Source organism: Macaca fascicularis, chromosome 4 (genome assembly GCF_037993035.2).
Source record: "Macaca fascicularis isolate 582-1 chromosome 4, T2T-MFA8v1.1".
NCBI lineage: Eukaryota > Metazoa > Chordata > Mammalia > Primates > Cercopithecidae > Macaca > Macaca fascicularis.
The window spans coordinates 18,386,079-18,413,221 of record NC_088378.1 but is presented as its reverse complement, the minus strand read 5'-3'; the positions used below and the strand labels follow the sequence as shown (position 1 = coordinate 18,413,221).

At 40.3% G+C, this 27,143-nt stretch overlaps 1 long non-coding RNA gene and 1 pseudogene across 2 annotated transcripts in view; one reads left to right on the top strand and one right to left on the bottom strand.

Annotated features, from left to right (window-relative positions):
• Window positions 1-23,006, bottom strand: part of LOC141410043 (uncharacterized) — a 92,442-nt gene extending 69,436 nt beyond the window's left edge. For both annotated transcript variants that reach the window (XR_012433370.1, XR_012433371.1), the window contains exon 1: window positions 22,953-23,006. This is a non-coding gene — a long non-coding RNA (uncharacterized lncRNA). The remainder of the gene's footprint in view (window positions 1-22,952) is intronic.
• On the top strand, window positions 14,598-16,223 carry LOC102132645 (dnaJ homolog subfamily A member 1 pseudogene; annotated as a pseudogene).
• Window positions 23,007-27,143: the final 4,137 nt, after the last annotated feature.

The window sequence follows — 27,143 nt, the reverse complement described above, 5'->3', positions numbered from 1 at the left end:
TATTCTTGACACTCAAGCAGAAACCATTGAAAGGTAATGGTAACTGTTGTGTAGATGAAAAAGACCTATTTGTCACCATTCATTATACCAATTCAGCCATGATAAATGAACAGAAATGGAGTGTTCTCCATATTTCTAGTGCAACTCCCCTAAGCTCATGGTCTGAATGCTGAGAGAGGGTGCTCTGTAGGGAGATGGCATGCATAATGCGGAAGTACTTAACAGCACTTTGCAGTCTGGAGCCAGAATGGCCCAGATCTGACTCATCTCCATGTCAAGCTTGTTTGGCATTTAGCTAATGTGTAATTTTATTTTGACATGAATCATTGAAACTTAAACATGTTAAACTAAATATTTGAACTCTACATAAAACCTCTTCTTAAAAAACTAGAGTATATATTTAAAGCCTTTTTAAAAGTGTCTTAGCTAAACATAAAATAATTATACATAATAGTCTCAAAGATTCCCGACTTTTCTCTTTTGAAGGGGTAGACTATTCTGGGCATATTGATATTTTGCTTTGAATAAAAGGAAAATTATTTCAGTATGAACTTGGCTCTTCAGAATGAGGTAATGTAAAAGCTCAGCATTTATCAGATAAGCTAGAAATTCAGGTCATCAGTGACAGAGGACTTGGGGTCCATAAACACCAGAGGGCAAATTTTTGCATTATCTGGGTAAGTACTGCCTTTTCTTTTTAGGCCATTTAAACTGGAATGGAGAAATAGAAAAGCTAAAAGATAGAGTAGGAAATTTTTTAGAAAAAGTCACTTTTTAAATAACTAAACATAGTCTTTCCGATATTGTTAACATCTTAAACTGATGATCTGAAGAGAAGAGTTGTGATACTATACCTTAGATTTAGCATATAGGCATTCACTGGAAAATAGAGGATAGAAACCAACTCTGACTGGAGACATTCTGGGTCTAGTTAAGGGATAGTCTTCCAATCTAATACAACAAGTACTTTACCCAGAATTCAGACATCTCAAAACTTACAAATATTATAAAAGGCCCAACCTTACTTCCCACATTTTAGAAAAGCATACTGTGGGTACTAGTGAAGCATCACAGTACTGAGATCAAAATGGTATTCTTTATAACCTGACTCCAACTTGCCTCTCCGTCAAATGGTTTTCCCAGAACTGTCTCTTTATTCAAATTTGAAAACAGAAAAAAAAAAAAAAAAATTCATGACAACCAGTTGTTGAAGAAAGTTCAACTTACTAGATAAAATGAATGTGAAATACAAAACACAATATTAGAATATTTGTAAAGACAATGGAACCCAGTCCTAAAACAAGTTGTAATAAAATAGATTGAGTATTTATTTGGATCATTAATCAATTCAGAAAATATAGAAATAGTTGAATTTCCAATTTTGCACTAGTGACAAAAAGGATAACGGTAGCTTGCCATAGTGGTATCAAATGCAGAGTCATGGCCCTCTCAGCCATAGTTGAAGGAACCAGCTCAGCGAGTGGAATGGTGTGAAAGGATAAAAACCTCCCCTGACAGCTGCTCATTCCCTCCAGCAGAGCTGATTTAAAAAAAAAAAAAAAAAAAAAAAAAAAAAAGTGCCCTTTTGCTCTACATTGACCTTTTCCATGAATAGGTCAGCCAGGTGCAAGCTACCAGATGTGACTTTCCATGGTCTCTAAGCCCCAGGAGGCCATTTATCTCTTTTATTAGATAGGACTCAATGTAAAAAGAGGTGTGGAAGAACCAGCATCTTACTATTAGGATATCTGAATTTGACAAAATTTTACCTTTTTCAATACGAAAAGCACTCTGAATGTGTTGTTTCTCTTCATTACATCATGATTTTATCATAAAATAGACGTCTCAGTACTTTGGGAATAGTTTAGACATGCTTATAAAGCCATCTCTGACAGTCTAGATTATTTTATGCTTCTACAAAATGCCTGTTTCACCCACTTTACCTAGATTTTTTAATGATTCAAAACATTGAACAGACAGTTTACAAAGCTCAAATATCTAGTGGAGCTTTACTGGAGAACCTCATAACATTGAAAGAATGCTTTGGAACTCTCAGCGCTGCCCTTGGGAAGCCCTCACTAAGGCTCAGGCCCCATCTCGTGCTTTGTGGCTTTTCCCCTAGAAAATTGCAGATGCTTCTTCCTCCTTGAGGAAACTTGAGGGTCTCCAATACCATATTTCCACATCTCAGCCCCTGAGGCACCAACCTAACCAGATAAACTAATTTCAGCTGACATTTAAAAGACCTTTCCAAAGATAACATGTACTCAATTTAATATTCCCCTACCTGCTACTGCTTGTCTATCTCAACGAAACCTAAAACTGGTTGCCTTTAGAATAATCTGGAGAGCTCCTTAAAAATGCAAATTCTTGGGGCCATTTGTGGTGGCTGACACCTGTAATCCCACCACTTCGGGAGGCCAAGGCAGGTGAATCACCTGAGGTCAGGAGTTCGAGACTAGCCTGACCAACATAAAGAAACCTTGCCTCTACTAAAAATAAAGAAATTAGCTGCATGTAATGGTGGGCACCAGTAATCCCAGCTACTAGGGAGACTGAGGCATTAGAATCGCTTGAACCCAGGAGGCGGAGGTTGCAGTGAAGCCGAGATTGTGCTACTGTACTGCAGCCTGGGTGACAGAGCAACACTCTGAGAGAGAAAGAAAAGAGAGAAAGAGGAAGGAAGGAAGGAAGGAAGGAAGGAAGGAAGGAAGGAAGGAAGGAAGGAAGGAAGGAAGGAAGGAAGGAAGGAAGGAAAGAAAATTCTTGCGCTATACTCCAGACTTTTATTCTGCAAGTCTAAGGGGACTCAGGAATCTCCAAATAAGTTTGGGGATCATTTGGTCAACTCATCAGTGGCTATCATGGAAAATTTGTGATCACAATAATTGGTAGGACACTATCTCCAGGCAATAAATAAATTCATGATCTTCAATATCAACAGATCTGGGTTCAAATCTTTATCACTTGTGAGTTGCTTGGCCTCTCTGAGCCTCGACTTTGTCCCTTAGGGGAAAAAAAGATGTAATAATACTTGCCCATGTTGTTATGTGAATTGAATAAGAGAATTTTGCCAAAGATGTTAATATGAGGTAAGAAAAATAAAATTGGGAGAAGGGAGACAAAACAAATCCTAGTACAGAAATAATGGTTATGCAAGACAGTGCTGAAAGAAGCAGTCAGCTATACTGCTTTCCTGGGGAGGAATTAAGGTCATTACACTCTTCTGGGCTCTGGTGTGGAATAATTCTGGGTGGAAATTAAGAATTGAGGAGATTAAGAGGTGGTCCCGGTTAGGACACAGGGAGCTTCCTCCCTTGAGCAACCTGAGAATTCCATTCATTGAGTTAACATAATTGCTGAATGCTTATTGTCTTCCAAACACTGTTCTAACACAAACTATGCCATACAAGAATGTAAGAATGACATTGTTCCCACTCTGTTGGAATTTATATTCTAGTTGGAGCAAGACTGGTAATACACAAATAGACAAATTAGAAGTAAATAGATGAGCAAGAAAGATCAGACCATGACAAATATCACATACAACATTAAAAACACAATATGATAGCAAGTGACTAGGCAAGTGCTTTTGATTGGATGGGAGCAGAAGGGCATCTCCAGGGAGTGATAGCTAGTCTGAAACCTGTAGGGCAAAAAAGAGTTGGCCCATGAGAAGATTGGGGCTAAGTACATTCCTGGCAGAGGGCACAGCTAGCACAAAGGTCTTAAGATGACAAGCTTGGCATGTTCAAGAAACAGAAGAAAGCCAGCATGGCTGAGGACAGTGGGTGTTGGTGAGTGGGTAAGCACACAAGGTCGAAGAGATAGGGAGTGGTCAGAGAACAGAAAGCATTGTATGCCAGAATAAGGAGTTTGGATTTTATTTCTAGGATGACAAGAAGCCACTGAAAGGTTTCAAATAAGAGTAGTAACAGGGTTCCATATATGTTTCACTGGGATCAATGTGAGCTCTCAGTAAAGAATGAATTTTATAAGGAAAGATGTGAAAAAAAAAGCAAACATTTAGGAACATATCAAAGTAGCCCAGGCAAGAGGACTGGTGGATGCAGCTTGGAAGAGAGCGATGATCTTAGAGAGAGAAAGAAACGGATGGAATCAAGACATATTTCAGAGGCAAAGTCTACATTCCTTCTGACATAGTGGATGTGGGATGCATAGGAAAGAAAAGAACCAAGGAGAAACAGGTTTTGAGGCTTAAACAGGTGGGTAATGGCTGGCAAAGAGCAAGTTACAGAGGGAAAATGCAAGCGCTCTCCTGGTGATAGTTGAATCACCATAAAACTTTAACAACAAAAGAAGTAACCAATCTAAACAGGTCCATGAAGGTCATTCAAATGCTGACAACAGAGGAACTGAACTTCAGTAGATGTTCTATTCTTAGATTTTTAAAAGCGTTTGACATTGCATTTATATAAAGAACGACTTTTAAAAGTCACCTTCTTGGTGAGATATTTTAATATTATAATACACAAAACTATGAAATGACATGGCAAAGTACAGGTAAGTTGATAATCTAAGTTAGGGCTTGATTTTCTTGTTGCCATGAGGTTAAAAGTGGACAAACGTCCTTTAATATCGGGTCAGCTATAGAGACAGCAGAAATGACTGAGCACTCACTGTGTGTCAGGCACTGTTGGAAATGTTACTCTTTCAGGAACCTTGTGAAATTCCATGATCATCCCATTTCACAGAGGAGGAACCTGAAGTAACTTCCCCATTGCCACTGAGTCTGCCAGGGGGAAGCAGAGCCTGAATTTAGGCAGTCTGACTCCAGAGCCCAGACACTGAAATCACGCTTGGACCCCCTGAGCAGGACGTTGCTGTGACCTCCGGCTTCCCTGGCTTTCTTCTCTTCAGTGTTATTTCCATGGAAAGAGTTAACAACTCCACACCCCTGGCATTCCCTTGACAGAGTCTTGTCCATATACAACTAAAGATAAACGAGTCCAAAGCCCTAGGTGTTTGGAAGCTATGATATGAGAAAAAAATAATTGGGTTGTTTATTTTTAGCGTATATTGCTTTAACTTGCATTATGCAATAAAACTCCATTAATCCACACTTCACTGATCTCATGTGAAGATAACCAACTAAACAATATGTAATTAAGAAATGTTACTTTTTCTTCAGATAATTCTTTAGAGTCTTATTTGTCAAGTAGGCAAATTCAGTTTTTTTTAAAAAAGAGTCATTTATTTTTGGTTCTAGTAATTAAATTTATTATGTTATCAAAGTAGCTTATACTTATGATATCGTATAAAACCAGGGCCTTTTGTGAAGTATATGTTTTATAAACTTAGCTTTATTACTTGTTAAAATCCTTTTATATCTTAGCTAATAATATTAACTTTCCTTGACATTACTAAAACTCCACTTGTTCCCAAATATATTCTCAGGCAGATTTCTCACATTTTTCTTCCATTATTCCAAATGAATGAGGTTTTAAAGTTTCACATTTATGAGACCACATATAAAAATAATAATAAACACCAACTTTTAAAAGTATGTTCTTTTTCATTTTGCAGAGATTGCTTAGAGAAATAAAAACGTAAATGACACAAATGTACAGCCCTTGATTCATGGAGCAATCCTTCCCAAGTGAATGGAAGAAGCCCACACATACCCATAGTCACATAAAACTTTTAATGCAGACATTTCAAACACCACCAGATTTTTGTCACTTCTTTTAAGGAGGAAAATTTTTGTGTTGAACAATAGGAAACTATGGATAGCTGGTTTCGACTGAAGCTTAGTTTTCATATTTTAAACATGATCATTTGAGGTCAGAGAAACCGAAACTTGACTAATAGTGTTACTTTTTGAAAAGAAGAAAGACGGCTTGTTTTGAGAACTTGCTATGAGCCAATACCTCTATTAAGTACTTTCCATGAACATTCACAATGTTCTGTGAGATTTGCCCTCCTATTATGCCCAAGCAGAGGAGACACTGGCCTGCCAACTGGTGGAGTGCCTGCTGGGGTCACAGTAAAGGACAAAGCGGGTGCTGGAATCTCACCCACCTGCTTCAGCAGGGTGGGCTCCAGATGAGTTTTCTTTCCTGAGAAGTGCCCAGGGAACAGGATCAGCATTGGTCTTTTTTTACATCCCTATATCAGCATCAGGCTCTGGGTGGTATTTACAGTGACTTAGAGAGGAAGAAGTGTACTGGCCATTGGATGCCCTTGAGTAATAGAGAGTATCAGTCTACGGGGTTATGCCAGCTTGGGGACCTCAGGGAAGATTTTTGATTCTGTCCAAACAGCCTATTCATTTACAGGTGGCCAAGACAACATACACATCTCTTGACACATTTACCCCTTCCCAGACCTCAATTGTTTTGGGGAGAAACTTCAAAACAAGGATTTTTGTATGTGGTATAAGAATAATATGTTCTTATTTACAAATTTTAAATCAACCAGAAACATATTATATGTTCACGAGTAAGACTTCCCTACACATTTATCTCCTGTTGCTTTCCCTTCTCTTTTCCCATAACCTTCTGTTTTCTCCCTCCTATTCTCTTCCTTTCTGGTGTTTCTCTCTTGCCTTCATCTATTTGGAGGAGGAAGGAGGTGAGAAAGGAAAACATGGGAAAAAAGAGAAGTCGTGGCAAAGCAATTACGCTAAGAAATTCTTTTACATGTAGCATATGCTTGTGCCATACCATTTCTTGGGTATTTGCTTCCTGGTTTTAAACTTTTTTTTTTTTTTTTTTTTTTGAGACGGAGTCTCGCTCTGTCCCAGGCTGGAGTGCAGTGGCGCGATCTCGGCTCACTGCAAGCTCCGCCTCCCGGGTTCACGCTATTCTCCTGCCTCAGCCTCCTGAGTAGCTGGGACTACAGGTGCCCGTCACCACGCCCGGCTAATTTTTTGTATTTTTTTAGTAGAGACGGGGTTTCACCGTGGTCTCGATCTCCTGACCTTGTGATCCACCTGCCTCGGCCTCCCAAAGTGCTGGGATTACAGGCGTGAGCCACCGCGCCCGGCGGTTTTAAACTTTAAACTTTATTTCTTTAGATGAAATTCTTTAGAACTACTGAGGGTGACTTTTTCCTTACCATTTTTTGTGCCTCAAGCAGAGAACTGGAGTTCTACATTCTGGATGCATGTCTTGCTAAATGTGTGACTTGGGACAAGCAATAGCCCCTTGCACTTTTCACTTCATTATCAGTTATACAGAGAATAATACATGTTTTACCAATCAGACAGGGCAGCTGTGAAGATGAAAAGAAACAGCAAGGAAGCCACACCGACAAAAGCCTGATTCCATGAAGCAATTCTGGTCACACCATAACATTTCTGTTCCTTTCCCCTTCCTTTCTCCATAGTCTTATTTCTTCTTTTCTGCCTTTCTCATCTGCCATTTTAGCAATGTCTCATTTATTTGGCATATCAATAAATAAGGTGTTCCATTAGAAAGTAATGGATTTTTTAACCAAGGAAAACCATGGAAGTTATTTTTTTTTAGATTTCATCATTTTAAATGGAATATTTTAAATACAAGAATTACTTATATTCTGTCTCTTTAGACATAGTTTATTAAACACAATGTACGTTTCCTGATGATTCAGGATTATCTTCACTATAAACACATGCTGCTCTCCCTCAAATTGTTGACACCCACCCCGTGCTGCCATTAGTATACATACTGCCTCCGTTACTGGAACTTACTTCCATTGTTTCACCTTAACCCACCGTCTAGCTTATATTTTACAATCTTTCTTCCCAAATAACTCTAAGTTCCTTGATGATACAGACTGTCATTCATTTATTTCCATGTCCCAGTGCTTTGCATGGTGTCCACATTGTAGTATGAGTTTAGTAAGCACTATCTGAAGTTATAAAAGTCACTGATAAGCTGAACACCTATTCATTTCTAGGGGAGAAGGAACTATTTGCAACAACCATGTTGGTTTACATAGATTTAGTCTTCACAACTGAATAAGGAAGGTATTATTACCATCTCCATTTTAGAAATGAGAAAAATGAGGCTCAGATAAATTAAATACCTGCCCAAGGTCACACAGCTACCAGCAGAAGAGCTGTAACTTGAGTCTGGACCTGTCTTATTTCAAAGTCTATTCTTTTCCTGCCACAACACATACCACATACAGTAACTCCGACACTGAATGGGCTTTGTGGTTTGAGATGAAGTTCATGGCTTTTACAATTTTTCTGCCCCACCCTCAATATTGCCTGCCACCTCTTCGGCTATCATTTGTCTCATCCTCTCTTTTACTGCCCTAATCTGCAACTGACTTAGAAAATACTACGTTTGTTAGACTTGTTTAAAAGTAAGAATAAAACATTTTCAGCAACAATAAAAGGAAAGAATGACAAATGGTTTTAAAGCTGCACACTGACCTGCGCTGAGTAGTAGCACCTAGAGTTGAGGTTTCTGCAGCAATATCCATGGCTCTTCAGGAACGAAGGCCCATAGGGAGTGACAGTTGCTGGCGTGGTTAAGTAAAGGGAAAGTGAGGCCACACTTCTGGGACCTGGAGAGTTTTCAATAAGTAAATTGCAATGAAAAAGACCATGTAATCTTGGCATCATCTATCTAGATTTTCAGATGTGATTTTTGCCTACTCCTGGTTCTTAACTGGAGGATATATTGTTAAGGAGGCTAGATAAATGACGTCTGGATAACCAAAGTGTTCATAATGGTCTTTTTCTTTCTTGTTCTTCTTACTTTATTTTTCTTGGCCCATGCTCTGTGTTTTGGGTCTTAGGTTTGGCAGCATCACCCGTAGCACCTATGGGCTTTATCTAAGTCACTGAGAGCACATAGGCCAAAGAGAGTGCAAACTTCTGGTACAAATTAGACAACTGCAAATGAGCAAGTAAATTATCAAACAAACAAATGACTCCAGTTGGCATAGGAAGTTTTTTCCAGAAATATTGTTCATGTGAAGATTTAATTATATATGGTACCCAAACATCCATTGGGTTGCTGATAATGTCTCTGGACTTCAAGTCTGCCTCATTCTTTCTACTTCCACAGAGCTGATGACATTTCTTGGGCTATTTTGCTACTACTTCTGTCTTTGTTACCACCACTTCTGCTCCACTGCACCACTTCTGCTCCATGTATAATCTCCTTTGCTTGCTTTCCTCTTCTCTCTGCCTTTTTTATTTCTAATTTTGTTAGGCCCCTATCATGTCATCTGAGCTTCTTGGCTACTTCTCCCTGAAAAGACTGACCTCTTTTTTTTGTAAATCTCTATTAAACCAGAAGATTTCTTCCCTCTTTTTGGAGAATTAATCAATCCTGGCTTATCCACCATAACTTTCATATCTCTGGCTCCTCTTAATCATGTACAAAATACTCAAAGCTCTTGGTTTATTTCCTTTTTTACAAGATGCACATTATTCTTCCTTTTGTAACTGACACCATTCCTGGTGCTTGAACACTAGACTCCAGATAACTGAAGTTATGCTGTACTCCATAAAGCCTAGCTGCCAGAAATCACTTCTCCATTGTCGCACACATGGTAGTTGATGTGTACATTCACGACCCCTCCCAGGAGGTATCCAGGTTAGGCTCAACTTCCAAGTGCCAGCTCCAACAATTCCCTTTCTCTCACGCTTCACCATGTATCTCAAAGTAAAGGAAACTGGCATCACCAGACGGGTAACCAGAGAGGTAACCTGATTTTTTTAAATCATTACAGATAGATTAGGTAGATCGATAAATAGACCAATTATTTTGTGGCAACTCATAGCAAAACATAGTGAGTTTCAGTCCTGATATTAAAAACTCCTAATACATGGGCTTTAATTTGCTAGAAGATCATCTTTAAAATATGGTTCCTGATGGTTTCACATCACCCAGGTAGCAGTTTATCAAGTGGCATCCTAAAGGACCCTGTTCTGCCATTAGCCTAAGACCAGAGTTACCTGCTACTGCAAACTCAATTAAATAGAGTTGTGCAAGAAAGAAAAACACTAGAAAAATATCTTTGAGGAAGAATGAGGAAGGGTTTATTGTTGTTATTTTGTTGTTGTTGTGTAAGATATAGGGTTTTATCTATGTTTATCTGTTGAGGAGAAACAAGAAAAGAGAGAGAGAAAAAATACTGAGTGGGTGGGTGAAAGGAGGTATTTGTGGTATAAAATTGTGCTGTTCAATATGATAGCCAGTAACCACATGTGGCTATTGAGCACTTGAAATGTGGTTAGTCTAAACTGAGATGTGCTGTGAGCACAAAACACACATAGAATTGTGAAGACTTAGCATGAAACAAAAGCATGTAACTATCACATTAATATTTTTCATATTGATTATAGGTTGAAAAGATAATACTTTGGCTATAATTGTTTAAATAAAATACATTGATAAAATTAATTTCACCATCTATTTTCATTTTTTAAAATGACTAGAAAATTTTAAATTACACATATGGTTCACATTTGCGACTCACATTATGTTTTTTTTGACAGCACTGTTATAAGGTCTTATCTACCCAGACTAGGTTCGATGAGGAGTAACAGAAAACATTAAAATTACCCACAGTGATTACAAAATAGAAATGTTTATTGATTCCTCACATGATAGGCCAAAGGTAGACTGGACTAAAATGGCTTATGATCATCAGAGACTCAGGCTTCTTTAATCTTTCTGTTCCACCATCTTAAGCACACTGCCTTGTGATCCAAGACTGCTGCTAAATCTCTAACCAGAAAAACCACACTCCAGTCAGTAGGAAGAAGAAAGGAACCCATTAAGAATATATCTCTGTGAGGCCTTCTATAGCCACCTTGTACAATCTTCCCTGATTGGTAAGAACCAGCTTTGGTCAAGATATGAGCCATCTCTGTAAACCTTGGGGAAGAGGGGAACTAACTACTGTGATCTGGTACCATTTCCATTACTTGGTTCCCTGTATCGAACAGTGCAGACTTTATTCCTAACAGTCAAGCGCACAGCTAAACATCAGGAATTATATTTAGGATGACCATTTGTCCCAGTTTGCCTGAGAGTCTGTTTTGTATGTGTCGTCCTGGCACAATTATTAATAGCTCCCCCTTTCTCTCTCTCAAGTGTCCCAGTTTGGATGATAAATTATATGGTCACCCTTGTTATGTTTCCAAGAAGAAAGAGAGAAACAGATGATAGGGTGGCAATTCTCTCTGCCAGGGGTTCTTGAGAAATCACTTAAGAAATCCTTAGCAAATAAATGTGTCATCCAACCCACCCCACCAGTATTCTGAAGCTGGTTGGAGGTGGGTTGAAGGAGATATGTATATGCTAAGGACTTCTTGTGATCTCCATACAGACAAATTAAAGGACTTTTCTTACCCTTTATTATTATTATTTATTCGCTTAAATATATATGGTGCAACTCCACTTGCCAAGTGCTGTGGATTTGGGAGATGTAGAGGTAAAACAGAATTAATACTATTAATCCCATACTATTAAACCCATTTTCTATTATAATGGAGTAATAGGAGTTTGAATTATCTGAATAATCTCAATCCTGGGACTGCTATTTCTCCCCCTGAATACTTTTGTAAGTCTCTATCTGTCTTTTTCTGGTTCCAGAAAATTCTAGCCTATTGTTTTCCAAAAGTCTTCAAATATATTGCTAATTCTTTAAGAGAGTTCCTAGCCAAATAATATTTGGAAATGCAGCATTATTAAAGCATTATAATGCAAGTTAGTACATTAATAGAATTCCCATTTAACTTTTCACATCTGAATAGGTTTGGGGTTTAATACCTGCTAACATCTAATGCAGCATCCCTTTGTACTACTCCTAGAGTCCCAGAAGTATGAAGATATTATCAGACTCTTGGTCCTCGGTTCCTCCCTCTACACTCTGCCGCCTCATGCTCACATTTGTTCTCTATTTTTACTTCTAAAGAAGTAATGCCTAAGCTACCTTCTCTAGCCTTTACCTCATTCTCAGAACTAACTAACTGGACATCTCTGCTTAAGTTAAAGTTGTAATCTCAAACTTAACAACCTCAAATTTAATTTGACTTTTTGTCCATAATCAAGCCTCCCCTGATGCATGCCTGTTTTTGGAATAGTACTACCTGCAGTAGACATTTTGTTTAGCTGTTTGTTTTTGGTTTTGTTTTAGTCTGGGGATTTTTTGTTGTTGTTGAGGGTGAAGGGAGGGTTTAGGGAGCAAGTCTAGCAGTATTGCACTTCATTCCTATTTTTGTTTTAGTGAGAAGTGCATTACCAATGGCTCCTGGCCAGACCAGGCTTGAGCATGTGGTCTGGGCCCAGCCAATCAGCCTCCCACTGGGCACTTTGAATTTTGAGTTATTAATATTAGAAGAGAGATGTAAGAATGGTCTAAATGCATTCACAGCATGGTGGGGTGACATTAGCAGTGTTCTGTGACAACAGTGTCCTCAACTTGGTTACTTTAGATGATTATGATGCAACCTAAAGTTTGAGAACCACAGTATTAGGGCTTATACATCAGCTTTTCCAAGAATAATTATTTCACCCCAAATTGACTCTTCCATTTAAGTCCTATAACCCTTAATATCTATACCACTCATGCTGAACCTATCCCATATTGCTTTGCAGTTATTTATCTTATCTCTTGACTAGCTTCTTAGCTTCTAGGAGGCAGGGTGATATAAATCACCATGACTGACATAGAGTAATAACTCACTTAATGAATCAATGAATATTCACTAGTGACAAATTAATTGCTCCTGATATATGAACTTCCCCATTTTCTATAAAATAAACTTTAAATTAGTTCACTTCTATTCAAGAGCTTCTAAAGTAGGGATCCTCAAATTTGCCAGATGTTTAATTAACCTAGAGAGTTATAACAAATATTGATACTCAAGTCAGAGCTCTATAGATTCTTAAGTAATGGATTTGGGGTGCAGCAATCTGGTCACTGTGGTTTTAAAAGTTCCTGAATAGTTACATATTGTAGGCCAGGTGGTGTGTAATCCAAAGGCTGAACTGCAGGAGCAGTTTACTTGGGAGTTTCTGAACATGCAGTTCAACAAGATTCCCAGATGATTCCTATATACTTTAAAGTGTGAGAAGCACTTGGTTTAGAGCAAGGATGTTCAACAGAAATATAATATGAACCACATATGTAATTTAAAATCTTCTAGGAGCCATATTAAAAAAGATCTTTAAAAGGTAAAAATACTTCTAATAATATATTTTATTTAACCCAATGTATGCAAAATATTATCATTTTAACAATATAAAACTATTAGTGAAATATTTTACAACATTTTTTTGCACCGAGTCTTTGAAATCCAGTTTGTATTTTATACTTACAGCATATCTCAAATCAGACTAACCACATTTCTAGTGTTTCATAGCTACATGGGGTTAGGGGTCACTGTACTGGATAGTGCATATCTGCAGTGTTCTGACCTTTCCTTCCCCAGCACCAACTATAGCTTTCCTTACAAAAGCTTTTTGCTTTAGTCAAAAGAAAATTTTCATGAAACAATCGGCCCACCATTCACTTTCCTCTCTTCCACTGTTACCTCCACTGCTCCTCGAAGGCTGGAAAGACCTCCATCTGCTCCCTCCTGGTCTAGGTTCCATTTTTTTTCCTTTAAACACAGTCTAATTTTTCAGCTTTTTGGTGAAACCTTCCTAATATGGTTCTAGATTACAATGATTAGTTGCTACTCTAAAGTTTGCAGGGTAAACATATATTTTCATCTACTAGGGGAGACGGTAAAAGATGGTTTTAGAAGGCTAAACATGGAATGTAATTAGACTGATAAGACATGCTGCCCTTCTTAATAAAAATGAAACCCAGACCTCAGAAGGCCGATATTGAAAGGCCAACTCTGTGGTGAGGAGTAACAGCCTTCCTAGGAAGGCTAAATCAAACTGCACAATTCTACTCCTGGAGCTCTTCCATGGTTACCCTTGCCTACCTTGCCCTGACCCCATAATGCTAGAATAACTAATGCTCCATCTCAAGCATAAATTCAGGTGTGAGCAACAACTCCTCTCTTGATTGCTCTAAAATTTAACTGAGATAAAAATGAAATATTCAAAAAATATCTTTTCAGTAGCCAGAAGGCAATTAAAACAAAAATTTCGGAGTCCAATGAACTTAGACAATGTATAATAGTTTGTAAAATTTAGCCTGTTTTGTGTATAAGCAAGATTACCCAATTCACAGACTGCAGGATGGGGAATCAAGAAAGAACTTGCCAAGTCCCCCCGTTCCTTGATCTTCTTCTCTTTCCACATGGTGATGCTATGTTTAGGCTACAAACCTAGCTCTTCCTAGACATCTTGACTCCAGTTGGTCTAGATTTGCACTGTCCAATACCATAGCCACAAGTCACATGCGTGGCTGTCAAATACTTGAAATGTGGCTAGTACAAATTGAGATGTGCCATACATGTAAAATAAATACTAGATATCAAGATTTGTTACATACATGAATTTTCCATTGCTCCCATAAAAAAATTACCTTAAATTTAGTGGCTTGAAACACCCCCTTTATCACATTTGCTATCTCACAGTTCTGTAGACCAGAAGTCCCATATCAAGTGGCTCAGCTGAACCCTCTGCTTAGTAGAGACTCATAAGGCCAAAATCAACGTGTACATGGGGTTTCCTTCTTTTCTGGAAGCTCTAGAGGTAAATCTGTTCCAAACTAATTTGGATTGTTGGCTGAATTCTGTTCCTGTGGTTGTAGGGCAGGAGTCTTATTCCCTTCATGGTTATTAGCCAGAAGCCTCTCAGCTCCTTAACGCCACCTGCATTCCTTGTCACATTGTCCCCTCCATCTTCAAACCAACAAGGACATGTTGAATCCTTCTCATGCTTTGAATCTCTCTTAATTATCCTGTCATATCTCTTCTTCTTCCAGCCGGAATAAATTCTCTGCTTTTAAGAACTCATGTGAGGGAGATTTCCAAAACACTTGGTGAGAGATGGAGGAGTGGTAGCTGCCCAAACTCCTTCTTGCTCCCACACACCAGCCTTAGCCCACTTGCCAGCTTTAGAAAGTGGTGAAAGAAACCACTTACTGTAATGGTTTGGGGGTGAGACCCAATGCCATCCAGGAAGAGTTAAGAGAGTCTTACAGGAAACTGATCTTGAATTACTACACTGGTGAGAATCCAAATAACGAACAGAAGTGTAAACAGATTTCTTAAGCTTATGAAGTACTCTCTGAAGCAAGGAAAATTGAATTATTTGAGAAAAGAGGAGAATGGGCAATTAAAAAGGGTGAGTGGCAGTATTGGCTCCCTCACGGACATAGTTGATATGTTATTTGAAGGAAGAGGAAGGATGCAGAAAGAAAAAGAGGTAAAAATATTGTGCATCAGCTCTCAGTAACCACAGAAGATGTATTTAATGGTGCAACAAGAAAACTAGCTCCATAAAATAATGTGATTTGTGACAAGTGTGTAGGCCAAGGTGGTAAGAAAGGAGCAGTAGAGTGCTGTCCCAATCACTGAAGTACTAGAATGCAAATAAGAATCATCAGATAGGACCTAGAATGGCTCAAGAATCTCAGTCTGTGTGCATGGAGTGCCAGAGCCATGGGGAGCAGAACAGTCCTAATGACAGATGTAAAAGCTGCAATGGAAGGAAGATAGTTTGAGAGAAGAAGAGCCTACAAGTTCACGACAAAGGCATGAAAGACGACCAGTAGATATCTTTCATGGTGAAGGAGATCAGGAGCCAGGAGATATTATCATTGTTTTAGATCAGAAGGACCATGCTTCCTTATTCGACCAGAAGACCTTTTCATGTGTATGGACATAAAACTGGTTGAAGCGCTGCATGGCTTCCAAAAGCCAATACCCACCCTTGACAACCAAACCCCAGTCAACACCTCTCATCCCCCAACTCAGATTGTCAAGCATAGAGATACTAAGTGTGTGCTAAATGAAGGCATGACAGTTTATTGTAGATCCTATGAAAAGGATCACCTAAGCATCAAATTTAAGGTCTACTTTCCTGAGAATGCCTTTCTGTCTCCTGATAAACATTTTTTGCTGTAATAACTCCTGCCTGAGAGATAGGAAGTAAAAGAGGCTGATGAAATGGATCAAGTACATCTGGTGGATGTTGACTGGTATCAGCAAGGATGGGCCATTACAATGGAGAAGCTTATGAGGATGATGAACATCATGCCAGAAGTGGTGTTCAGTGTCAAACCTCTTAATGGTGCCAGTGAATAACATTCACTGCTGGTATTACATATGCAGCAGTGAATAAGTGAAGGACTATAACCAAATATGCTCACTTCTTGGTATTGTTTTTGTTTTAATACTCAATTGTAGTAGTGTTTTAAAAGTTAAATGAATAATAAGTGAAAATATAAAAGCTCTGACTTTGCTCTAAATATATGTTGACATCAGGGTGCAAGATGAAGTTTAGTATCTGTAAAAATTACTTTCAAGAAAAGTTCCGCTAGCATTTGTTAGGTCATGTCTTATAATTAATTTCAGATGTGTATATGAACAAGCTTAGCTTGAAATGCTAAGTATGTGTATCGACCTCCACTTATGGCCATTCATTGTTAAACTATGAAATTAAAACTCTGTACGGTTGGCCCTCCATATCAGCAAATTCAACCAACCCTAGATTTAAAATATTCAGAAAAAAATACAAAACAAAAAATGATAAAATTTTTTAAAGTACAGTATAACTATATAGCATTTACATTATGTTAGGTATTATAAGTAATCTAAAGATGATTTAAAGTATATAGCAGGTTGGCCAGGCACGGTGGCTCATGCCTGTATAGCACTTTGGGAAGCTGAGGAGGGCGGATCATCTGAGGTTGTGAGTTTGAGACCAGTCTGACCAATATGGAGAAACCCCGTCTCTACTAAAAATTACAAAATTAGCCAGGCGTGGTGGTACATGCCCGTAATCCCAGCTACTCGGGAGGCTGAGGCAGGAGAATCGTTTGAACCCAGGAGGTGGAGGTTTTGGTGAGCTGAGAACACGCCATTGCACTCCAGCCAGGGGAACAAGAGCAAAACTCCATCTCAAAAAAAAAAAACCCACAAAGTATATAGCAGGTCGTGCATGTGTTATAGGCAAATAGCACACTATTTTATATAAGGGTCTTGAACATCTGGATTTTGGTACCCAGGGGGGTCAGGGAACCAATCCCCCATGGATACTAAGGGACCACTATATTTAACTGGTAATTAGAAGATAAAATGAAATAACAAGAAGTGAGCATATTATGGTTATAGTCCTTCGCTTATTCACCACGGCATATGTAATACCAGCAGTGAGTGTTATTCACTGGCACCATTAAGAGGTTGGACACTGAACACCACCTCTGGCATGATGTTCATCATCCTCATAAGCTTCTCCATTGTAATGGCCCATCTTTGCTGATACCGGTCAATGTCCACCAGATGTACTTGATCCATTTCAAGTACCAACAGAAATGTTGGTCTGTACAGTTAATGTGTATTAAGTGGAACTCATTGTGATGCTTCTGCATTTACCCTATTGCTTTGGCTTTTATTTGAAGATGCATAATACATAATTTAGGTATGGCATCAGTAATAGAAATGATCATATTTATAGTTTATATATAATATAACTAATGTCATATGATGTAGTACATACATAACATATGTAGATCCTGTAGAGTTACATAGATATAGAAAACTTTGTTGATCAGTCCTCATTACATTCTTTTTTCCTTCTTTTTAGGCCATCATGAGCCCCTAAGTACTGACTTACAGAGCTGGGTTAAACTTAACTTAGAACTTAAAGTGATGAGACCTTTACATGGAGGAGAAGTAATTTTCATGTACAATATGGGAAGGTATTCCTTAGGTATGTTACAGGCTCATTTTAAACCATTTGATTTATGATCCAAAATATCTGTAATTAATGTTGGGAGTATAGCAAATTGTGATAAATGCTTTTAATTATATATTTTAAAGCCAGCATATGGTCACATGCTTAAATTTAAATATCAGAATTTAAGCAATTTTTGAAATACATGAATGTCTCCTTAGTATACTGATTACGAAGCATTTTCAGCATTTGTCACTATAGGCTTCTCCTCCCTAGGTTAAAGAATTGGCTTTTCACTAATTAAAACATGTAAATTTTCATTTTAAATAGTTAAAATAAATAATACAAAAATATTATTTGACTATTTAAAAAAAGAACTCATGTGATTAGATTGAGCCCATGCAGATAATCCAGGATAATCCCCCTATTTTAAGGTCTTTAACCTTAATTACATCTGCAAAATCCCTTTTGCCAAGTAATGTAACACATGTACAGGTTCCAGAGACTAGGGTGCAAATATCTTTGGGAAGTCATTCTTTCTACCACAGTATGAAAAAAAAGCAAAGTATTTCATTAATGATAACTATATTGATTACATGTTGAAACAATATTTTTGATATATTAGATTGAATGAAATTTATCATTAAAATTAATTTCATCTATTTCTTAGTTTTTGAATAAGTTCCTAGAATATTTAAGATTATATATGTGGCTCACATTTGTGTCTTACATTGTGTTTCTATTGGCCAGCACTTGTCTAACCTAGAGAGAGGTTAAATCCTCTTTACCACTCTCAGAGTTTTTGATATTCGGTCTGTGGACCCACTCCTTCCATGAGAAATGCTTCCCTTACAATCCGTCGTGGCCTTACACTTTCAGGTCTCTCTTGACTAAACACAGCATTGCACGATACAAAACCCACAATTTTCATACAAGAGATACCCAAATATAGTGATGGAGCAAGGAGATGTGGGTACAGGGGCTCATTTCCTTATAATAAAATGAACCTTGTTCAACTTGATAGCCTTAGTGATTACTGACCTCACTCAATGAGAGCAGAGACTTCTGTTCATCTTCTGGTTTCCAATGGTGGCACATAGAAAGACCCTTTTCTTTTATTTTTAAAATGTTTTTGAGATAGCGTCCTGTTCTGTTGCCCAGGCTGGAGTGTGGCACAATCACAGCACACTGCAGCCTTGACCTCCTGGGCTCAAGCAATCCTCTCGCCTCACCCTCCTGAGTAGCTGGGACCACAGGCATGTGACACCAAGCCCATATATATTTTTTAATTTTTTGTAGAGATGGGGTCCCCCTATGCTGCCCAGGCTGGCCTCATACTCCTGGACTCAAGCAGTCCTTCTGCCTCAGCCTCCGAAAGTTCTGGGATTACAAGTGTGAGCCACTGTGCCTGGACTGAAGGGCCCTTTCAATGAATGTATTTACTAAACCAATTGAAAGTCAGCAATTGACTGGTTGAAAGAGAAAAAGATAGATTTTGGAAAGTAAGTCAGCTACCCTCAATTTCTTCATAAGGACAAACATTTCTATATTTTACTGAGAGGGCAGCCTCCGTTTGAAGCTGTAAAGTAAATAATTTTTTTTATATTTTGGAGACAGAGCCTTGCTCTATTGCTCAGGCTGCAGTGCAGTGGTGCAACCATGGATGACTGTAACCTCAAACTCCTGGGCTCAAGGGATCCTCCTGGCTCAGCCTCCAGAGTAGGTGGGACTATAGGCATACACTACCCTGCTCAGCGAATTTTTTTTTTTTCTAACTTTTTGTGGAGAAGGGGTCTCATTATGTTGCCCAGGCTGATCTCAAACTCTTGGCCTCAAGTGATCCTCCTACCTTCTCCTCCCAAAGTGCTGGGATTGTAGACATAAGCTAGCATGACTGGCCTAAATAATATTTAGCGGTTGCATCTTTATGAGACAAGAGAGTATGCTGATGTTCAGGAAAAAAATACATTCTTTACCAAATGAACACTCTAATTAACCAAATGTTTTCATTGCTGTGTACTTTATTTGGCATAGATGACTAAGCCAAACCAATAAATCTGTGACTGTTTTCAAAACTGTATTTCAAATAGATTTTTTGGGTGTACCATTTTGTCTGGGGTTTAGTTTTATTTGTTTAATTTACCACAATACCAAAATGTTTCTTAAAATGTTAAACCACACCCACCCACCTCTGCACTTCACCTAGCAGAAAATCCAGGTCATCTGTAGAAGTTGAAAAGCAACACGAAAAATCTCATGCACCTTCATCTAGTCCTCAAACCCTGGGCAAGGTAAAATAGCTCTTTCCAGAGCATTGTATCCCAGTTTTTGGAACCGTACCCGCTCCCAGCCCCAGGTGTGACCCTGTAGCAGGTAGGCAAAATTACTGTGACAATCTCACAATCCATCAGCTACAGAGCAAAGCATACTCTGAGGAGAAGTTAGGATTGCTGAGAAAGCACAGGCTGCTGAGCGTTCCTCTCCTGCCAGACATAAACCTGATGCAAGACAGAATTATGAGAAACCAGATTCAGCTCACCCATCCTCCTTCTCAGTCATCTTCCAGGTACAAAAGACAGACTGAATACCAATAAAAAGATAATATAAATAAACCTTTTAAATAAAGTTTACTAATTGAAAGGACTAATATAGTTGGAGTGATGCATTCTTCAGAATCTATTGTCATGCCCTTGTGGACTTTATTGCGTATCAGCATTTTTCGCCTCAAGAAATAAACAGAACAGCAACATTTGTTCAGGAAAAAAACAAATTGTGTTTCTTCCTTTCTTATTACTTTTATTGTCTGAGGTTTCTTTTAGACTATAATGTGGCATTGTGATTTTGAGATGGGAAAAAAAAATCTCTTGTCTTTCAGACATAGGAATGTGATTGTATGCTATTGTTGCCAACAATGAGCTAAAGAGGTTAATGGATCACATATCTGGCAAACAGCCATCGTTCCTCCTGCTCAATATATTACACAGTATACATTTTGTTGTTGCTGCTGAGCATATGATTTTGTCTGAGTAGTTGGTAAAGAAGTTTAGACTTAACTGGTCTCTTTCTAAAACTCAGCAGCTTTGCCATTCAGGCTATATCCTGAGATTTAAAAAGTGCAGTTTGGGTTCTTAGCTCATGACCTTTTGAGGTGATGGTGAGAGTGGTGGGAGGAAGGCGGGCTGTTGAATGCGAATCTAGAAATATTGTGCCTTGTAAATTGCATCCGACCTTTCATTTTCAGATTGCCTAAATTAACAGAGTGAAATTACCATAATAAAAAGGAATGGGTACTGGAGAAAGTACAGCAATTCTTTCTAGTGTTGTTGCCCGGATTCCTTCCAAAGACCTCTAATTAAATGGACTAACTCTCCACTGACCTCAGGTTGACACAAATTTGCATTCTGCGACTGTCATTTGAAAACAGACAAGCCGTCATAAGCAACAACGCTGTGATTTCTTGCCTAAAGGGCTTTCCTGTGTACTGTATTTGTGCTATGGAATGTAAGCAAGAGACTTAATGCCTCTACAGAGAAAAGGGGAGGAAACATTTTCATTTTTTAGGGAACCCCAGAGGGAAAAAGTTTATCAATGAGAAATACAGTGTTCTGGGTAATTTTGGTTGGGTAGGGATATATGTTGAGGGAGGGGACTAGAATTGAGAGAGAGGAAGCAACACATCAGTCTCCTTGGAGCAATAGGGTACTTTCAATACGGTAAAGAGCACAGTAAGTAGCAGGTGGAATCAGCTCCTGGCCTGTTGTTTTGCTGGGGGCAAAGGCTTGGGGGAACACAGACTAAATTGGGAAGGCTAGTTTGCGTCTTGGTTTCTGGACTTGGGACCTGAAAGAAGGCTGAGTACTGAGCTCCGCTTCCCAGCTAGGCGGTGATCGCCCCCTGTGACTCCGGATGCACACAGCAGCCCCAAGCAAGCCGCAGCCGCCGCCCGACCCCCTCACTGCCTCCGGCTCTCCCGCCTGGCACTCTGGAGCCACACACACCAGCTTCCTGGACACCTGTGTGCCCCAAGCTCTGGGTTTAGCCCCCTACCCCCCACCACAGAGAGACCGGTCTCAGCGCCTCAGCGATTGGGTCCCTCCGACCTCTGTGTCCCCGAGTTCTGCCACCCTGGTCATTTCCGCAGGTTCCCCAAGCTGCGACCTCAGTCCAACTGGGAGCCCCGCGCGCCCACTCGGCCGCCCCACTGCGCTGTTCGCCCGCGGTTCCAGGTCCTGGGTGGGACGTGCAGTGGCTCAGCAGCAGGACCTCCGCCTCCGGATAAATCCTCCTCCTCCCCTTTCTCCGCCTAAGGCCCTGCCCTTCCCCTGCAGCAAGCCGCTCCGGTGCGTGCGCCCATCTCTCCGCCAAAGACACCTGCGCTTCCTTCCCCACCCTCCTCCTCCTCCTCCCTTTCGCTGCGGTTTCTCCGCTGCCTTCGGGAGCTCGGGAGCGGCAGCTGGAGGAGGAGCAGGGGGAGGAGGGGAAGGCGAGGAGTAGGGGCGGGGTGGGTGGGGAGAGAGCCGGGAGGGTGTGGACCGGCAGCCACTCTGCAGCTGGTCGCCGGGGACCCGGTCCCTCCTGCGCGCCCAAGTGATGGAGGGGAAGAGATTCGCTTAGACACACACACGCGCACACAGCTGGGCACGTCTCCGGGAGGCAGCTGCCGGCTCGGGAGCGCTGGGGGCCGGGCGGCGGCCGTGACAGCGCCAGCCGCGGGGAGCGGGGCGCCCTCACAGCTTGGCACCGGAGGCTCGAGGACGCAGGAAGGGAAGATCCCAGCCACACTGACTGTTGCTCTTTTGGGCGGATTGGGAGGGAGCGGGCTACCCGAGGAGCTGTCACCGAGGACGCCCGAAGTCTCGCCTTCTGCGCTCAGGGGCCGGGGCTGCGCCGCTGCCCTCGTGGGGCAAGGAGGATGCGCACCTCTTCCCGCAGAGCGGCTGCGGTCTCCGGCACTGCGCGGACTCCGGCTCCTGCGGCCGCCAGTGCCGTGCCCGCGCCACGGGAGCGCGCCCTGCCGCACCTGGTTCCAGCCTCTCGGGGAAGTGCGGGAAACGCGCCCTAAACTCCACTACTTCTCGCCCGCCTGCCCCTCCCCCGCCCGGCTCACCGCCCCGGACCTCGCAGCCGCCGCCGCCGCCGCCGCCTGCGTGTGGGGCCCGCTCGCCTCTTACTCACACGCGCCACGCGCAGCCCTGTTCGTTTGCTCCCATTCACGCCGATTCGCTCTCTGCCGAGCCTAGCCTGGGCATCCGAAACTACTGGACCAACTGCCGCCTGGACCGCACGAGCGACCCGGTGCCCCCACGCGACCCGCCGCCGGCCCCCGCGCCCTGGGGCTCCTGCCCGCGCCGCCACCGCCGGGGACCAAGGTGAGCAAGGCGCGCTGCCCACCTCGCGCGGGGGAGGGGCTTTGAGACCTCTAGATTTGGGGGGAAATGAGAAGGGGCAAATCGCCAAAGGGAGGCATCCGGGTGATGCCAGCAAAAAAGCACTTTGTGGGGTGCGGTTCTTCTGGGCGCTGCCTGGGGAAGACTTTTGAGAGGTTTGCTTAGGACCAGAGGTTAAACTAGTGCGAGATGAGAAAAGGCGGGGGCAATTCCTGGGGTAAAATTAGACAGAAGGTGTCAGTCAGCCCGCCTGTTTGTTTCTCTCTCAGTCTCTCCCAGAGCGCTGGGTAGCGCTCTCTTTGAGGGAGAAAGGGAACACGCTTTTACTGCGCTCGCCAGAGTTTGGGGGTTCGTGTTCGGTCACTTCTGGGGTGGCTGTGGAGCTGTTTGGAGCTCGAGGGCAGCTTTGGGACAGTGGGGGCCTGCGAGGCCCGAGCAGAGGACAGACAGAGGGCAGTCAAAGAGCAGGCAAAGGCTAAGTTAACATGTGGGTGGGGTGTCTTCTCTTCCCAGCTGGCCGCTCCCACACCCCTCACAGCCCCACTTTATGCATCTCTTCCCACCCAACAACACACACACACACACACACACACACACACACACACACACACACACACGGGATGGATGCAGTCGAGGGGTGGTCATACTGTTACTACTAACAAGTCTGAGAGGTCGCTGTCGCTACTCACTGGAGCGCTGAGAATCCTGCTCCTGTTACTTGGGCGACCACCTTGGTTTAGGGCAACCTGCAAGGAGCGTCCAGCTTAAGGCAGATATCTTTACCTGAAGATTCCAAGTGCACAGCAAACAAACCTCTACCACAACTCCGGAGTCACTCCACCTTGGTGGGTTTCCTCTGCTCTCCCGCTTCCCTACTCCAGTGCTTCAGGGCACCCACCCAAAGGAGCTGATGCTCAGATCCCTGGTCTAACCTGTACTTCACCCGGTGGTTCTCTCTCTCTCTCTCTCTCTCTCTCTCTCTCTCTCTCTCTCTCTCTCTCTCTCTCTCTGTCTCTCTGTCTCTCTCTGTTCCTCCCTCCCTCCCTCCCCTCTTTCTCCCTCTCCTTTCTGTCTCCGAATACCAGTTTCTTCTTAGAAAACATTGGGGAAAGATTTAATATTTGCAAAGTGCTTTATGTCATATTACTCCGTGGATACATTTAATTGCACCGTAACTCTTCTCTGATTTATGTAAACTTGGCCTGATAAATAGCATGCAGGGTCGGTTTGAGTGGGAGCGAAAGTGGGTGGGTGGGCCTCCTTTCTGTGCTAGTGCTCCTTCCTAAACTGATTTGCTAGAAGTAATAAACAGCTAGTGCTTCTCAAAGGTTTTACTTAGTAGTTTCTACATATTTCAGAGCTTTAGACAAATTACACATTATAATTTATTTCAAATATATTAAGCTTCTTTTCAAAGAAAAAGTTGAAGACAATAAAAGGGGATTACAAATTTGAATATCAAAAATGATTATTTTTTTAAAAAAGGTTTTATTGCTGTCAATTATGTTGAAACAGATTTTTGTTGTTGTCATCCTTACCTTGGGGTTTCCTCCTAGTGACGTTTTTAAAGAAATGGAAACAATGCTACTTACCTTCCTCTCTCTGTTTGGTCACTGCTCAAAGTAACTGAATGAGCATCAGGGCAGGCTTCTTAACTTCAGAAATATGAAGTTATTCACCAGTGAACTGATGGAGATACAAGAAGATATTACAAGACACACAGCAATAGGAAGGAAACTGTTGCTTAAATGTAACCACCTCCAGTGTTTTCACAGTGAAAAAGAAAACTGCTTTGACCTCTCCCAAGCTACTCTGGCCTTTTAGAAACACTCTTCTCTCAATTAACAAAACATATAGAAATTATAGAAACAACATTACTTGAGAAAAATATTTTCAAATAGGTACATAAGCAGATTACATGGGAAATTATGAGCACAATATTCATGGAGTATTACAGCAAGTACTGCGATCCTGGTTTCTAGGTTAAGCCAGAGCTCATGCTTAAATTTTAATATTTGAAGTTGCTCCCTTTGACACCTTTGTGAGGAGGTGTTGCCCAGTGTTTTCATTTTGCTTTTATCATTGTCCTCACCATTTTTGCTGGCATACGCAGATGTTTTTGAATGAATAACCTTCTTACTCACTGAATTTTCACTCATTCAAAAAGTATTTATTGAGCACATGAACACACACAATATGCAAAGCTGAGCTGGGGTGTTATTTTAAACAAAAAGAGAGGATTTCTGGTAGAAGCAGGATGCTTACTCCTACACAGTGTAAATAGAACTGTAGAGCAGTGGCTTACTTAGGGAAGCAGCATCTTGCCCAGAGTAGGTGGTCAACAAAGAGCTGTTGACTCAGAAATCACATAAGATATTAACTAGCCAACTTTGTTTCCATCCTAAATTCTACAATTATCCTTAACCCACCATGTCATTAAGATGTGACTCAACTTCAGAGAATTGATGTTGACTCTAATCTCCTTGCTCTTTGTCTGAATACTTTAGAGTAATATAACTATCTGTGCACTGTATGATTTCTAGCTCTGGCTTTCTGTGTGTGATTTCTATGGAGTAATGCCAGCTCTGAATTTGTCATTAGTATTCATTTATGAGTAAATGCAAATGTTCTTGTTGCACTGAAAAAGTGAATTCGCATTCATAGAACTCAAGAAATATTTTGCTCCTAAAACTTACCGTCTCTTTATTTTTATAATCTCAGAAACAGTAACATTTTTTTAAAAAAGCAATTATATATAAATGAACAACTTAACAAAAGTAGTTATTTAGGATTTTTTAGAAAAGGGGAAATGTCTTATGGAAATTTTAGTTGAAGTGAATTTTGTTTGATGCTCTTGACATGTCTAGAAGGATGGTCTATTTATTGTAGGCTCCCTCATTCATGAATAAAATTATTCTCAAGGTAACTTCCTAGTAGAAGAGGCTAGTGGAGGAGAGAATGCTTACTATAAATGATTCCAATTTGAGAATAGAGTATGAACAGTAACACTAGAGTTGTGTCATTGAAATTATGTGAATATTTCTATATTTCATTGGTTTTTATATGGATGAATTTTTTGAATTTCTCAATACTTTATCCCAATATTTTCATATTCTGAGATTATTGCAATTAAGTGAAGAATTATTATTTGGTAATGGAATAGTAGTTTATTTTAAGTACAGCTGAATAGCTTGAAAGAGAGAACAAGTCAAATTAAGGAAATTGTTTAAACCATAGATTTAAAATCATTTAAGTCCTTTCCATTTTTTTGGTGAGGGGAGCTAAAAACAGAAGTACCTAAACTTTTCATTGTAAATTAAACTGTTACCATTTAGAAAAATCCTGTATTTTAGGTTTTCTGTGAATTCAATATTGTTTCAAGTTAGCAAAAATGTAAACTGGTATATATTTTCTGGTATCTAATTTAATTATTGACAATTTTTGCTTCCTCTGGAATCAATGTTTGTTTCTGAGTTGTAATGTTATCTTAACCTTTAAGCACAAGTGCAATTAAAGCAAGATATTAATAACTTCATTTAGAAATCACCAATCTAAGTAAAAAACATTTCAGAGTAGCTAACCCTTATCAAAAGGAGAGTAAAAGATTATATCTGAAAATTCATATAATGTACATAGGATAAATGAACCTCTCTAAATCTCATATGGAAGTTCCATTAGAGTGTCTTACTATTAATTAACATTGGTACAATAGACTATTTTTCTTCTTCTTGAAGTTTTATGAGGGAAAGCTGTGTCCATATTAAGAAATAGTTGAAGAGTTTCTTTGACTTTAGACCACTTTACCTAATTGACTCTGCATGGGGAAGGTAAATTTTATGTGTATATACACAAATGTGTATGTATACATATATACATATGTGTATATATACACACACACACACATATACACGTATACATATATAGTATATAGTTATGTTTCTGTTAATGTAGATATCTGTTTTTTAATAACCTTGTACAA